Source organism: Delphinapterus leucas, chromosome X (genome assembly GCF_059928025.1).
Source record: "Delphinapterus leucas isolate spDelLeu-1000000601 "Yukka" chromosome X, BTC_Dleu_Yukka2, whole genome shotgun sequence".
Lineage (NCBI taxonomy): Eukaryota > Metazoa > Chordata > Mammalia > Artiodactyla > Monodontidae > Delphinapterus > Delphinapterus leucas.
The window spans coordinates 130061727-130078300 of record NC_143150.1 but is presented as its reverse complement, the minus strand read 5'-3'; the positions used below and the strand labels follow the sequence as shown (position 1 = coordinate 130078300).

The window sequence follows — 16574 nt, the reverse complement described above, 5'->3', positions numbered from 1 at the left end:
TGGAAAGGACAGCATGTCTGCAACAAAGAATCACCTGGCCCCAAACGTTACCATGTCAGATTCTATTCTAGGGTGGTTACCGATGGATACCAGGACAGGTTGAGCCCTACCTGAAATAAAAGTACCTGGACCTGGCAAACCACTAAGCAGCATGTGGGATCTTAGTTCCCTGACTAGGGATGGAACCTGTGCCCCCTGCAGTGGAAGCCCGGAGTCCTAACCACTGGACGGCCAGGGAAGTCCCAGGAAAAGTCCTTTCCGCAAGTGGCTTATTTGTTCTTATGTGCCGTACAAGCCTTGTGGAGCCCATAACCACACCAGGTCTGCACCACCTAAGAGAAAACGTGGGCTCTACAGAGTGTTACAAATGTGCAAGTAAGTCCTGGGAACACAGGTGTATTAGATGTTGCCAGGTCCATGCCTTTCCGGTGCCCGACCCCTTCCCCCTTTTCCTCTGTGCAACCCTGCCTGGAATACTATAACTCCATCCTTGGGCACCAGGCACACTTTTAAACACATGGTAGATTTCTGAGCGTATGTGGTAATGGTCTCTGGCCTAGGACTGGCCTTTCCCTGGTGTCCTATCTTCTAAAACACAAGAGCTGGTCTAGGAGCCCATGAACAGCAGCCTGGTCACCTTTAAAAGTGTCACTGGAAAGAACCATAATTAATAAATGTTCTCGGTATTATTGTAACTGAGCAGGACCCTATGGGGCCTTCCCGAGACAGACTCCCACCCCCCATGTCGTCCACCTGCCTCTTGTCTACAGAAAAACTTCCGTCGAACAATAAATTTAATCAGAGAAGCGAGAAAATGCAGAAGCAAAGGAAAACAGTCAAAGAGGACAAAATAATAATACTTTAGTCATTACACAAAGTCAAAGACCCTTAGTTCCTCCTCAAGGGCTGTAGATCATATTCTGAGCCACGTGCTGTGAGCTGTTTTGTAGAGACTAAAACCCCCGCCAGGTGGGAGAAGTTAGCTACATGATGACCAGACTGTAGCCACGACATAGGCTGCCACAGCTCTGAGAACTGGCATCAAGGAAATGGGAACAAACTGATCCTGGAGCTGAAGAGACTAACTGTGCGTAAAGCCATCAAGATGACGCCGGTCAGACCACCAAGGACCAATTTCAAGTTGACGGTCAGAGCCGACCGTACCGCTTCCGCATGGGGCCCCCTGCCTCCCCCTGAGCACCCCCGAAACTCCCCTTTAAAAGCTCTTGCCCACTGATCAGCAGGGGGGAGTTGGCTTTTGGACATGAGTCTGCCTTCTCCCCACGTTGCCGGTCTCCAGAGTGAAGCCAACTTTCCTTGCCCGCCAACACTTGTCTCTCGAGTACGGGCTTTGGAGCAGCAGCAAGCGGCCGGACCTGAGTTTAGTAACATTTTGTGGAATGAGGTTCTCCAACGTTTTCAAAATACGAGATCCGGTTGGCTCACCAGGAAATGTGAGTTCACCTTATCAGAATTAGATGATCTCTCATGATGTCTCGCCTGCTATAAAGCATATGAGCATCTCTTCCAAAAAAGAGCCGACGCAGGCCCCAGATAGATCACCAGCCCATCCCCACACTCAGCAGGTCGGGAGAAGAGGGATTCAGTGAGTTCTGGGTTCCCCAAGCCCGGGAATTAGTGCAGGCTTCCGAGCCGCCAGGCAGGCGTTTGGCGATGGAGGTCGGTGGTGATAGTTTCCATTAGTGAACACTTAAGTCATGAATGGGATTCTTATTTATGGAACATTAGAGATAACTGCAGTTTTCTTTAGGATTCAGGAGTGGGTTGTGTCTACTCTTAGGCAATTCAGGTGCCCTCGGGCAGAGGTTTTGCAAATGCATTCACATAATCACCTTCCAGCAACTAGATCCTGTGTACTTAGGGCCCTTCCAATCGTGGCTTTCTATATACTTCTTATCTTCAGGCGAGGGGTGCATATGTCATTCGTGTATTATGCCACTTCTGCCCAAGGGTGCAAGTATTGGATTATACAAACAGACATCAGTCCCCAAAGGCAGGGCTGACACCCTGGAATTAGATTCTGTTCCTGGGCCACTCAGGAAAACCATGTACTAGACCTGAGACGATGGAGCTTCTAAGGAAAGGGGACCACTTCCACACCATCAGTACCATTAGCTGTCTGACCCACAGGGGAAGGAACCACCTGTGCTCTCTAGTTGTCCTACAAATTCCGCCTGTTCCATCTTTAGTTGGAGTCTGACTGCAGGCCGTTATTTCCTCATCGACAACAATACAGACTTGCCTCCTGGTGGGCTGTCAAAGTCCTACTCGATGCATCTTCTGTCCCCACGCTGTCCCAGTTACCCTGACTTCTGGGAACAACGTGTATGTCAGGTCAGTGCTTCATGTCTGCAAAGCGCAGAGTGAAAACGAGCTGAGTGTGCCACCTGGGTGCACAGCCTCTCGTGTCTGACAATACCAGGAGTATCAGAGAACATCTTTGTGAGCCCACACCACGTAGAGATGCAAGGGTGGGTGAGATGCACAGACACAGAGTCAGGGAACGAACTGAAGGCAAGACTCAGAGGCACAACCGTAACCCGGGGCGCTGGTTTCACCGAGTCTTCCGCAGACACTCACCAGGGCCCCAGGTCTCTTAAATGTCATTGTTGGTGGCAACCATGTAAATATAATGCACGACATTATATTTTACATGATTGCCACCAACTACGGCATGTAAACCGCCTCTCAGAGATGCAGGCCATGGCGACGACCATCCTTTCTTCCACCAATTTGCACGTTTTATCAGAGAGTAATTCATTACTTCTGGTTTGACCTGAGTCAACTGGTGATAACTCAGAAGGGTTTTTCCTCTTACGGTCACTATTACCTAATTTTAGAGACAGTCTTTTCCCCATAGGCACCTGCTTAAATTAGTAAATCAAACAATGCTGCGTTACCTCTGGTTTTATTTTGCTTTTAAGATTCCTCCATTCTGCAAATGCTTTACATATGGGTAAGAAAATGCATTAGCTAATTTCCTTCCTACCCAGAGATGCGTTTCCAAGGGATTTTCCATTTCGATATCTGAACCTTCCTCTTCAAATCATATTTTCTTTTCTAATGTTTTTCATTTTCATAGAAATGGACATGTCTTGCACCTTCATTGCATTATCGCCCAGGATGGTGTCCCCATCTTACACACAGCTCATAGGTCGGATACGTCTTCCCATGGAACCGTAATCATTAGGTAACTTGACTGTCAAAAGAAGTTCACTTTCATTCCTTAATGTTGCCAACCTGAGTTTTAAGTTAGTTTTCCCTCAATGTATTAACTTGGAACAAGAAATGATCAATATGTCCAATGCTTGCATCTCAGTATGGTTCCATCACTCCTTCCTTTTCCTGCCCCTACCAGCAAAGAAAAAATCCCAGCAACTTTGTAAGGAAGATGTTTTCTATGTGGCGACAAAACGGCAGCAGCATCTATGATAAACAGATGTGGGTCTACGACCAGGCGTCCGTATGGCTCTGCTTCCTTACCCACCGTACACGTCTCTCTTTCAAGTTAATGGGACTCTTTCTCTTTCACTCCCATCACATGGAACCGGACATGCCTGGTTCACTGTCCTCTGGGGATGTCCAGATTCTTTCTCTAGAAATCTCATCCCTTCTTTAAGGTCTCAACCAGATCCAACCACCTCCATGAATACGCACTGCCCTGCCCCCTCCTTTTCTAAAACCCTGTAACATTTATGGCACAGGCGATGAGTTGAGTCAACTCAAGGCCGTTCCCCTTTTCACTGCCTTCTTCAATAACTATTTATGAATCATCTACTATGTGCCCAACAAAACACTTGGCCCCTGGGACATGACAGTAGAAGAGACGTGCTCAGGGCCTCGGTCTTGGAGTTTTAAGAAACTTGATGCAGAAACAGACATTCAGCAGAGAAACATACAAGGCATTTTTTTACTAATAGGGTGATTCCCACGTCGAGAATAGTGCATCTGTACAAGACACACTGTAAGAAGCTGCATGGCTTCTCTGAGTGAAATTCCCAACAGGTGCTCGAAAGAAAGAAAAGAGAAAGAAAGAAGGGAAGAACTAACGAAAGAAACAAAAGGAAAGAAAAGAATAAGACACGGTCTGGGTGAATACTTCCTGTTACTGTGGACAGACTCTGATTCCTTTTGTCTGAAACAGCACCCACCTTCCTGGAGAGTCCTGCTGTCAGGAGACCTAGCTCTGATTTTAAATATTTCAAACATTCTTTGCCACTTCGAGCGCCTGCACCTTATAGCCTTCCAAGCAGGACAGGAGTGTGAAGGCTTCTGGACACCAGGTTAGAGCACCCAATCCACTAAACGCTGGGCATCCCTCACCTGCCCACCTGTGCACCTTTACTGCTGCTTTCTTCTGGAGCATGCATTCACTCACATCCATCTTATTGCTGGGACTCGTTCCTAAGCATCTTAGAAAACATTCTACCACCACCTCCTACATCTCGTTAAGTCAACAGAAACCTGTTATATTCCTTTTAAAACCCATGTTTTTCTCAACTTCCTCCTCTGTCCTGTGATGGGGGGCACGTCCAACAGACTCTCTATTTCCATCCCATCCCATCTCTCTCTCTCTCACGGATTCGCACTGGAAGATGACAACAATGGTCCATCACCATGTCACTGGTTAATTTTTGTACAGCTTACCTGGTTTATATGACTTCCTCCCAGTAGACAGAGCTCAGAAATGATGTGGTGGCCGCTCCAGTACCCATGCATGAATCCACCAACATGTCGTCAGAATCTTGAATAGCCTAAAACGAAATGCAACGTGAATTATGACAAGAGAACGTACAACTCCTTGCTCTGGCCTCAAATGAACATGTGGCCTTTCGACCTTGGGCTGGTGTCTAGATATAAACTGAAGCACCTCCGAGCCTCATACTGGTAGCTGTGAGCATTGGCACAGATCACCTAGCAAAATGTATTGCGGGGCAAACTATTTAGGTAGAGAGCTGGGGGAGAAACAAAGTATGTCTCGTGGTTGCAGAGAATGTCCCCATTTCGTGATCTGTTATTGTCATATTCGGTTTCGCTTTTTGTGCTGTGAATATTGTTATTTTCTAAGATGCTGTGGAACTAGCGCTGAATCCAATCCAAATGATGCAACCGAAGGGGAGCAGAACGTGCCACCCCAAGATGTGAGTGTAGGGGTCCAGGATGTGCTGCCCGCAAATGTACCAGCAGGGGTTCAGGACGTGCCATCCCAAAATACGCCACTTTGGTATATTGATGATTTTGAGCTATAAGCACTTGGAAAGTAGCAAATGCAGGGAGAGGCTTTCTCTAAAGCCCCCTTTATCTCCTAAAGACAGCTCCTCCCAAAGGAAGCCAGGTGTCCTCAGTGCCCTGATGGGAGCGTCATCAACCTGGCAGGCTTGACTCCCATCACAGGACAGGAGTCTAGAGACATAGTTATGTACGTCTGCAGCATAGAGAGGAGAGATGCAGACACTGAGGTGTGGTCCACACCACACCCAGACACACTTCATCACACACAGTCCCCCCTCCCATCCATCCTTCTAAGGCCCCATCATCTCTCCTAAAACCCATTTACTCTCCCCAAAGAGGCTCATGTCACACCTCGCCTTCCCCAAAAGCTGCCTAGGGGAGCTGCCCATTTGCCCCTGCGTATCCCCCATGTGGACATGAGCCAGGCAGGAAACGAACTTCTGTGTGTTTCTCTCATTAAGCTGTCTTTTATTACAGGGGTCTCAGAAAAGAACTCAGAAGGGTGGAGGGAAAATTATTTGTCCTCTGCTACACAATCCTTCATGTAACTGTAGGTGATTATTTTTCCCTGAAACTCTTTTACACAATTTTCTCATGTTTATAGCATAATAACCTGAGAGTAAGACTTGGAACATCATTATTTCTTATTTGCCGAGAACGGAACAGTATGGTCATTAATGACTTTCTTCTCACGACTAATTTTCTTTGATACTTGAACTTATTATATACTTACTGGTCAGTTGTTTGCTTTCATTTTAATCATTGGACTCAAGCAGATTTTCTGTAGTTATTGCTGAAAGCTTGGGAAAAGTTACATTTATAAATCTTGAAGCAGACTAATGTTTTCTACACTTTGGCCACTATGGTTTTGTTCCTAAAGCTTGTGCTTATGAGAGAAAAAGAAACAAACAAAACTAGTTTATATGTAGCCTCAAATTTTTACTTATCCTACTTCATAGGAAAAGAATTAAACCTTCATTCCACAAATACTCAGTGAGCACCAACTCTGTGCCCTGGGGAGAGGGCAGGACAGATAAAGTTGCTCTTAGGAAGCAGCTAAGCAACAAACAAACCAATAGGTACATGAACAAAATAATTTACATTACATGTGTTTAGTGTGAGAGGGAGTGTAAAACATAGAAATGGAATGAGCCACACGGGTGAGGAGACTAAGAATGATGCTAAGTTGGCAGATAGAGAAACACTTCTGGACAAGTGGTCAGGGAAGGTTTCCCTGGAGAGAGGACACCTAAACTGTCTTCATGAGGAGAGGCACCAGGTGGAAGCAGAGCCTGGGGAAGGCGGTCGTGTTTGTCAACAGAAAAGAAGAAAGGATGGTAAAGTCGGAGGCTACTGAGCAAGGGAGGTAGAAAGGCAGCCGGCTCAAGAGGTGGGCAGGGTAGGGGGGGCCACTCGGAGCCCTGGGGTCTTGAGAACGAGTTTGCCTTGTGTACGGGGTGGAATGAGAGGCTACTGGAGGGTTCGCCCAAATCACTCAGTCTGCAGCGTGAGCACACTGTGGCAGGGAAAGCACAGCCGGAAGCGAGACACAGATGAGCCCAGCAAGGCTGAGCGATAAAGGATGTAGCTTTATATCCATGTCACCCTACCTGCTCTTCTCGTCTGCATCGCTGCTGTGAAGGACTACCCCCTGGAGAAAAGGCCGCTTGCTGCTTAGAGGCCCACTTGGACTGTGGCCAGGCTGGACAGGAGAGATTGTTCGGAGTAATATCAGATGAATTAATAGAGAATGATGGACTTGGGAAGCCTTAAACCCCAGACACATCAGTACTGGTTAGAAAGAAAGCGAAATTGGCCGGACCTTAAAAATACTGTTGGATACCATGTGACCCCAGCGTGTATGTAGCTTCTCTCCTTCCCCTGACCTACTTGTATCTACTGCACTCGCTGTTAGCATCCCTACCGTCCACTGCCTCACCAGGAACTTGGGGGCTTGACCAGCATCGAAAGAAAAAGGTATGAAATATGAGGTTATGAGTCCCAGCAGGGAAGAACCTAGCTGCTAGAGGTTCTACAGAAGCTGTGGCTTAAAGGGCATATTTATATTCATATAGGATTCACATCATTGTATTTCTCCCTGTTCTTCAGCTGGAGTCCTTTGTTAAGAACGGTGAAGGATCTCAGATGTGAGTGTGGTTCCATTCCAACAAGCCAGCCTACCAGAGCTTCACAGATGATGGCAGAAGACAAGAGACTCCTGGTTCAGAGGCGAAAGATTGTCTGTTCTCACAGTGACAGCAGGAAGCAGAGTAGCAGCGTCCGTGCTGCTCCCCACAGGAAACATGAAGAGGGCTGGGTGATGCCTGCACACACAGTGGATTGTGTGACGGGAGAGGGACCCTGTGCTTAAGGAACGTGACAATAGGCCGTAGGGAACGTGATAATAGGCCAGAACACTGATAATAGGCCGTACACCTGTCTGATTGTAACAATAGAGGAAGACACTGTCTTTATTAAATGGGGAGTGTAATAAGCAATAAATAAAGCAAACCTGACATTTGCTTTAGAGGAAGACCCTGTCTATATTCCAAAGCTGTTAGCTATACAAATATCTGAGCAGGACCCTGTGGGGCTCCTGGGCATAAAAGCCTTTTCCCGTCCCCCATTTCTTATTTGCAGGATAAAGGTTTCAGCCTCCTAGATCTCCCTGAGTTCCAAAGGGCAGATTCAAACAGTTACTAATCAGGGGAGGGAGGGGATGCAGAAACAAGAGAGGAGCAGTCAAGACACAACAGCACAGCCTTGGGACAGGTCCTGGTTCCTCCTCAAGGAATATACATAACAATATCTTTGAGTTCTTCTGCAAGAACTAAAGCTCCCACCCAGGTGGAGGATGGCAACTTTAGGTTGAGAACAAGATTCCTGGAACAATGCCCTGTTACCTCACCACCAACCAATCAGAAGAAGGTCACATGCCCTGCAGCCCTCACCCCAAATTTTGCAGATAAAAACTTTTCCCCCAAAACCATCGCGGAGTTGGGGGTTTTGAGCACGAGCTACCCGTTCTCCTTGCTCGGCCCTGCAATAAACGTTCCTCTGCTCCAAACTGCAACATTTCAGTTTGTTTGGCCTCACTGTGCATGTGGCACACAAACTTGTGTTTGGTAACACATCCTTGAAAAGATAGCTCAGAATAAAGGCCGTCACTACCTCTGCTTGCAGTTGATGCAGAAATGCAAGAGATCCCAGATGAATTGTCTCCCCACACCTTATTAATGTGACTTCTTGAATAAGAAAATTATGTAAAGGTATAATAGAGCCTAGAATACAACAAAAACTGAGACATAATGACTCTTCAGTCCCCATGAAAAATGGGGTGAGAAACTCCCCATGGGTCGGTCTCCTTCCTCAACATTAGAGCTTTACTATCCCCAACAGCAGGTTTCACTGCTGCTTTAGAGCTTTCCAGTACAGTCCTAAAAGAAAATTGATGTTCAGACATCTTAGGGGCTGTCAACAGTGAGTCATCTTGACCATCTGAATTATGAAGTTAATTGCTACTATAACCTCTCTGAAAAGAAGTGAAGCTCAGTGATTCAACATCATTAGCAATCCCAAGTCAATGTCTTATTCATTGTGTGAGTGCCAGCTTTGTAGACCATAAGAAGCCCTGAATGGAAGGCTATTATTGTCTATCAACTGTGACACTTTTTATATCATTAGAGATGCCTAAGGGATGGAAATTGACGGTAGTTTGCTTTAATTAGGTTCAGAGAGCGTGTGTGTGCGCATGCACGTATGTGTGTTGATGAGCAGTAATTTTCAGCGAGTCCCTTTGTTATGACTGATATTTTGGACTAAAGTTATTACTTGAGAGCGATCAAGTTATGGATGGAAAAGAACGAATAAAAAGAAAGATCCAAAGTTTCCTGGACAAAATGGTAAAACACACTAAAGTGCTTCCTCCACCAAATTGTTTTTCATTTTTCTACGCAGTTAGCTTCCACCAATCTATTAGCTCAACTCTCCTACTTTGGGCATACAGAATTGAGTAAAGAATTCACTTTAAAACATGTTATATTTTGTAGTTTACATCTGGCAGAATCACTGGAGCATCCAAGTCTTTCTAGATTCTGTACTGATATGTGTATGTTTGTAATCAAAGACCAAATAAGGCAGAGAGAGAGAGAGAGAGAGAGAGAGAAATTAAAGAGGACAGGAAGCCATATCACTCAATCGTTCCAAAGTTATTCACCTCATCTGGGCTTTCTGGAACAAAGCAGAGATCATATAAATGGGTGCGATGTGCCTAGTGTAAAGGACGTATTCCTCCAGATTGTGGCAAATGTTCACCGTGTAGCTCTGTCAGGTACATAGCAGATGGTATAATCTCTGGTGCTTTTGAGAGAAACAATTTGAACTCTGTTGGTTTAGGGAAATAATTTTCAACCTAAATGAGGAATTAACTATGGAGGAGGAAAAAAATTAAATTGTTGAAATGTTAAAAGAATTATGCTAAAAATAAAGGAAAAAGAACTTGATAAATTAAGAGACTGCAGTTAGAGTCTCCCTAAAGGTTATCTGAGTGACCAACTTCTTAATGGTGGTCATCATACACAATAAATTGCACATATTGGTGATGAGACCAAATTATAAAAGGAATTCACTAGACGGTATGCAACTGAAAATTTGATTAAAACTCATCTGTCTTTGGCTCCTGAGTGAGAACTCAAAGTGTCAGTTCTTCAAGCGGCTGTTAGCTGCTCTACACAGCCTGCAATGATCTCTGCCCCTGCTTTTCACACCCTTACATACATCTTCCCTGCACTGTTTCACAGTGGGCTTGTTTGACCAATAGGACACTACTGTTCATACAGTGATGGTGCCTGATTCCCAAGGTCATAAAGTGCATTATGGTTTCTATCTTGCTCTCTGTCTTGGTTCACTCATGCTGAAGAAAGCCAGCAGCTGCCATGTAAGGACACTCAGGCAGCCCCATGGGGAAGGCAGCATGTCAAGGATCTGAAACCTTCTCCTAGCAGACAGTAAGGAACTGTGACCTCCAGCCAACAGCCATGCAAATCAGTGTATTCCCAGCTGACATCATCAGATATCCTGATACAGAAATACCGAGCTCAGCCACTCCAAGGTTACCGAGCCACAGAGACTGTGAGAAAATGAACATGTGTTACCGTAAGGCACTCCACTTTGCGTTGCTTTGTTACACTGCGGTAGATAACTGAGTGATATAATCACCAACACCATCCTCTACGTTAGGAACAAGATAAAAATATTGAGACTGAAACCAAGCAGGACCCTTTGGGGCCTTCTTGGGGACAGACAACCCCGTGTGTCTCCCAACCCTTGTTTGTAGAAAAGCTTTAGTCTCTGAGGCCTTCTCTGAGTTCCAAAGAGCAAATTTAATCAGAGAAGTGAGAAAATGAAGAAGCAAAGGAAAACAGTCAAGCTAGGGAAAATAATAATAGTTTAGCCACTAAACGAAATCAAGGAACTTTAGTTCTTCCTCAGGGTTACAGATCGTATTCTGAGCCACGTCCTGTGAGCTGTTTTGCAGATACTGAAAGCCCCACCAGGTGGAAGAAGTTACCTGCGTGCTGCCCACCAGGACACAGACCCCAGACCCGCTGGAACCAAAAGGTTGATGATGCTGACTCCCGATGACCTCACCACCAACCAATCAGAGGAGTGTCTACCAGCTGATCACACAGCCCGCAACCCCCCTCCCTCACCCTGCCTTTAAAAACCTTTTCCTGAACGCCATCAGGAGAGCTTGGGCCTTTTAAACACCAACTACCTGACTCCTTGGTTGGTGCCTGCAATAAACACGGCACTTGCCTTCACCACGACCTGGTGTCAGGAGATTGGCTTCACTGCACGCGGGCGAGCGGACACAAGTCTGGTTCAGTAACAAGACTATGGCTTAGATGAGAAGTATTCAGTACTTCACACATTAGTTGACGTTGGTGTTCAATGAAACTGGTGTCAATGACACTGATGGTGAGACTACTATACTCGTCATGTGTGCACAATTCATCAGTTGGTGTAACCCCACTCTTGCAGATATTACAGCCAATGTATTACAACGCAGAATCTTTCCAAATGGCAGTAACAGTGGATACTTTATTTTTTCATTATTCTCACGTGTCCACATTCACACTTGAGAAAAAGAAAAAGTAATCAAATTTTGTCTGAATTAGACAAGCTGATTCTAAGATTCACAGGAGGGGGGGAAAAACATGCAAAAAAGCCAGTAAGATTCAGGAAAAGAAAGTTAATTAAGGGGGAAAATGAAATGGAAGATATGAAAATCATATTTTATGATTTTCCTCACAGATATGAAATCATATTTTAAAGCAATAGTTATTAAACAGTTTGTTTCTGGACCATGGGATATGACAAGACTATTTATTGCATAATTATTCACAGCAATACAAGTTTGGAAGTAATTTAAAATGTCCACCAATAGAATAATGGTGAAGAAAATTACGCTTTACCCATTCAATAAAATGCCATGCAAGCATTTAAAAAATAAAGCATGTCAGTATGATTATGGAGCAATCTCCAAGTGACCAGTTTATGTGGCTAAAATAAGATGTAAAACAGATGACCCAGAGATGTGCTATGTGGTTAACTGTAAAACTTTACTCTTGTTCCTATAACAGATTTTCAGTTCACAATGATGATTCTTTACTATGACATTTCATTCTTATTTACCTAAGGGACTTAGAGGAAGTGTAGACTCATGAGGTGATAGTTTTAGTGGTTCGAATAGACCTAAGTCTTTTAGAAAAAATTCATAACACACTTGGCTAAACTTGCAAAATAAATAAGGTATTTTAAGATCAATGACCTCTTGATATTCAAGACACCGTTGAAGATTTTTTAAGGTCTTTATTACTTTATTTTCAAACACATTACTAAACCAAAAGAGGAATAGTATATTTTGCTATCAAAGAAGCCTTGGAATAAACAGGGTAAGACGCTACGCATTTCATTTCTCCAAATGTCTTGGGAAGAGAGAAATAGAAATTGAACATACGTTGGTTTTTTAAAAAATCGTTATTTTTATTCCATCAAAGATTTTTAAGAATTGGGCTTTAAAACTATGATCCACAAATTATTTATAGTCCATTCATTAATATGATTTTAGGAATAACTATTTCTTAATTAGTTTCTCAAGAAAGATGAAATGGATACCTATTTGAAGAGTGCTATACAGAAGACTAGGGTTTATTGGGGTTTTTTTTGTTTTTTGTTTTTTTTGGTAAAGTCTCTGAAATCCTAACAGAGGGGAGCTACTTAATTAAAAAGTTGCTCCACTGAAAAACTGGAATTTAGTAAGAAGTAGTATATTCTATACATATTGCACATGCAAAAACACGCCTGGCATCTGTAACAGCCATACAGTTGATTAAACTCTCTTCTTTCTGATTCTAGTCTAAGTCAAAACTTCGAAACAATTCTCCCCACTCTGCCTCTCAAAGGGTTAAATGACAAACTTCCATTTATTAGATTTCTCGATGCCAGCAAATCATGGTAAATCTGTATTCCCTACTATCTTTATCTAATGGGAGAAAAGTCTTAATCCTCATTAGAGGAAAAATAAAAGAAAATAGCCACCATAACTAACAGTCCCTAACATTAGCTCTTTCAGGTAAATTTGGTTAATATATGTAAAAATTGGCTCTGAGCCGTAATTAGAAACAGAAAGTATTTGTTTGTCGGCCTCTCCCCTGCAAACTTTAAAAAGTTTCCATCTTTTCTCCTCTGAAACGTTTCCGCTCTCAATGGGAGTGCTGTTTCCTACCACTTAAACTTGATTTTCCACTATTAGGTGAAGGATGCTCAGACAGCATCACATTACTTTCGGTGGCACTAAATTCTACCTAATTCAGCAAGCAGGCCTCTGTTAATGAGGCCTCACATGACAGTGATGGCAAGCCTGCCTCTAAGTGTGGCTGATCGATGCTCATCACTCAAGCGGCTCTGGTGGTCAATTACGCGGGCTTCGGAGCAAGGCCCAGGGTCCCTTTCCATTAACAACCCAGACCTGCCTGAAGTCACAAGGCGCGCTTGCCTTGGCATCTCTCCCTCTGTGCCCTGTCCGTCTTTGTCAGGAACCCCCGTGGGGGGTGGCAGGGGAAGCATGCTCCCGGCAGCCACTTCCACATGGCCCCTGCCTTCCGGCTGGGAGCTGACGGATGGGGAGGTCGAGATGCAGACAGAGCCAGCACAGACCTGCTGTTTGACTCCAGGACGCGAGCCTTGTTTGCTGAGGCCCCAGAGAATGAGTACAAGGAGCTGAGTTTCACATAATCCAGCTCTGCACTTGCTGAGAAAGGAAAGTGTATGAGATGCCCACACGATGTCCTTTCCTTCCCGGCCACCGTCCTCCGCAAAGAGCCCTACACATACACACTGCCTTTGGGCCCAGATACCACCTAGGCCAAGGGCTTAAAAAGTCAGCCCTCTGTTACATGGTCGAAACAGGTGTCTCCCAGAAGACTGTCACGATGTCCCAGCCCACACTTCTCTACGGGAACCAATGCAAAGTAACGTCGTCATTAACCAAAGGAAATATGTTGTTGCCCCCACAGATACAGAAGTAATTACTGCTGGTCGGGACAAGGGGGGGTCTTGGGAAGGACGGGGTGGGGGGGGAGAAGGAGAAAAAGGACATGCTGACGGGTGGGGAGTGTCATTGTTTATTTAAATTGTTTATTTCTTTTGCCAAGAAAGAAAAGAGATGTGGCAGCCCATCCAGTGCCTTGCGCATTATGACAGGCGACTTTCTCCATAAGAACTAATTCATTCTCTTCTGGGCATTGGCATCCTGAATCCCCCCAGAGGGTCTCTTTTCGACAACAGAAGACACCCTGGTCTGAACCACCCCCTGCTGTAGGTTGGCATGCACCTCTTCGTAAGTAAGTTCAAATACGCAGAAGCCCTTTTTTTCTGCGGCCGCAATTAATTACACCCCGTTAGTAGGTGGTGCTGTGTGTTTCCTGGTGGTGATCTGATTTCAAAGTGAGGGGAAAGCAGCGATCTGGTGGCCACTGGGGAGAGGGCATGGCATAAGAAGGAAAAAGACATGGGAGCAAGTGGAGAGTGTTAAGGGGGGGTGAGGGCAACACTGGGTAGCACTGATGCACTACTTCCTTGTCCTCAGACTCTGACGATGAACAGATCAGGAATGAGCGGCTCAAGCAGGACTGTCCGCAGGTGTGTTTACGTTTGTTTACTTCCCTGGTAGTACTGCGCTCGACAATCACAGCCATTGGTCTGTGCTTCACATCTTCCCTTTACTATACAAAAGCCCTCCGGCCCCCACTGTGATCACAGGACGGAGGCCAACGACGGTACACACTGTACAGGCAGGAGACTGCGCCTCAGAGAGCGCGGGTGGACACACCACCCTCCTCCAGCCTCCGAGCTGACGTGAGACACTCCAGCCTCACAGCACCTGACTTCGCTCTTGTGTAAAAGGGGCCTCAGAATGCCAGCTGGACAAAGGACTATGCTCCCAACTTCATTCGTGGGGAAACCGAGACTGGAGGAGGGGACAGGCGGTGGGACATCTGTTATGTCCTCTTGCAGGGGGGATCCTTACAGAAACGAAGTGGAAAATGGAGGCAAAGACAAAGCAAAGATGAAACGCATTTTTCGGTTTTTAGGCAATAAGGACAGCACACCGCCCACCTCATCATCCCTTCACGTCAGCCAAGGGAAGCACGGGAAGAAAGGCAGGTGAGGGACCACAGGAGGACAGTGGTGGCCCTCTTTGGAAGACTGCCTTAGGGGAATCCAACCTCATGCCGAATTTCTCTCTTAGCAACAGGATAATTCCTAAAATTTTGATACAAGATTTACATTTGTCCGAGTTTGACGCATGTCTTCACTGGCCAAGGAGACGGCACGATCCTGGCTTACGCTGCTGAGGGATTTACATGCTAGGAGATAAGAGAAATACACTGGGGCATCTGAGATCCATAGATGAACAGTCTCCACCAATCAATCGACCAGATAATTGCACAACCCTTCACACCTCCTCGCAGAGCCATGGCTTAGAGGGAGACAAGATTGACTTTCTTTCTTTTGTGCCATCTTAATGATACCTGCGAGAATTAATTTGGGGGAATGCGTTCATTATTTTAATATTGTAATTCGTATTTCTTCATTGATTACTTTGATTGAGAGAATTGTCTGAAACGACGTGATCCCAAAGGCTCCAGAATTAATGACACACAGAGGAGTGTCAAGAACGCTGTGAGCTGCAGGAAATGTTCACATGCACACACCAGGGAGGCTGCACACACGTGTGTATACAGACCACGGCTGGTAATCAGGGCAAATTCAGACAATCTGATGCTTCCTCACAGTATGGGGTCCCTTTTCGCTTGGAGTTTATCCATCTGACTGAAGTTCTCTCCCCGCTGGAAGGCTCCAGGGAAGGCAGTGCAAATCTGGAATCGGCAGACATGGTTGTGTGCTGTGTTTTTCGTTGAGGTCTTAGAAAAGACATTTAACTTCACAGCGGCTGCATTTTCCCGCCTTTCAAGACGGGATCATCGTTTCCGTCTGTCTAACCTCATGGTGCCTGTTAAATGGGGAGAAAACGGTGCCCAGATAAGTCTTTAGTATGTGGGGCTGTCCTGGGCATTGTGGGATGTTTGTTTTATTTTATTTTTCATTCTGTTTTACCTGGGTAAAGATGCATAGGCATCTTTTTACTTAGTTGGCGTATTGTTGCTGTACAATATTACATAGGTTACAAGTGTACCATATAGCGATTCACAATTTTTAAAGATTATACTCCATTTATAGTTATTATAGAATATTGGCTACATTCCCCGTGTTATACAATATATCCTTGTAGCTCATTTATTTTATACATAATATCCATAGTTTGTACCTCTTAATCTCCTACCCCTATGTTGCCCCTCCTCCCCTGCCCACGGGTAACGACTACTTTGTTCTGTGTATCTATGAGTCTGTTTCTCTATGATATTCACTAGTTCATTGTATTTTTTAGATTCCATAAATGCCCTCTGGGGGATAAAACTGTCCCCAGTTGAGAACCACTGCTTTAATTCAACCAGCGTTTCCTGTGCATTTACCACGCGGAACAGGCAGAGCGGAAGCAAAAGCAGATTTTCTTCCTGCCCTCACTGTGCAACGAGGTGTTGGGGAGAGAGAGGCATGACCCTGAATCATCACCACAGTCTTTGTGGTTCTTTTCTCGAATGTGTGTCTCCCTCCCCAAGCTTCCAGCAGCCACACCCTCTTCCCCGAACTGGGGGCATCTAGAGAGTCACCTAGGCAGGAATTTACGGTAGATT

The 16574-nt window shown here is 45.1% G+C and overlaps 1 protein-coding gene across 1 annotated transcript in view; it reads right to left on the bottom strand.

Annotated features, from left to right (window-relative positions):
- Positions 1-16574, bottom strand: part of PUDP (pseudouridine 5'-phosphatase) — a 371824-nt gene that overhangs the window by 97041 nt on the left and 258209 nt on the right. The window contains exon 5 of the transcript XR_002642759.3: positions 4669-4775. The gene's annotated coding sequence lies outside the window, so the exon portion shown is untranslated. The remainder of the gene's footprint in view (positions 1-4668; positions 4776-16574) is intronic.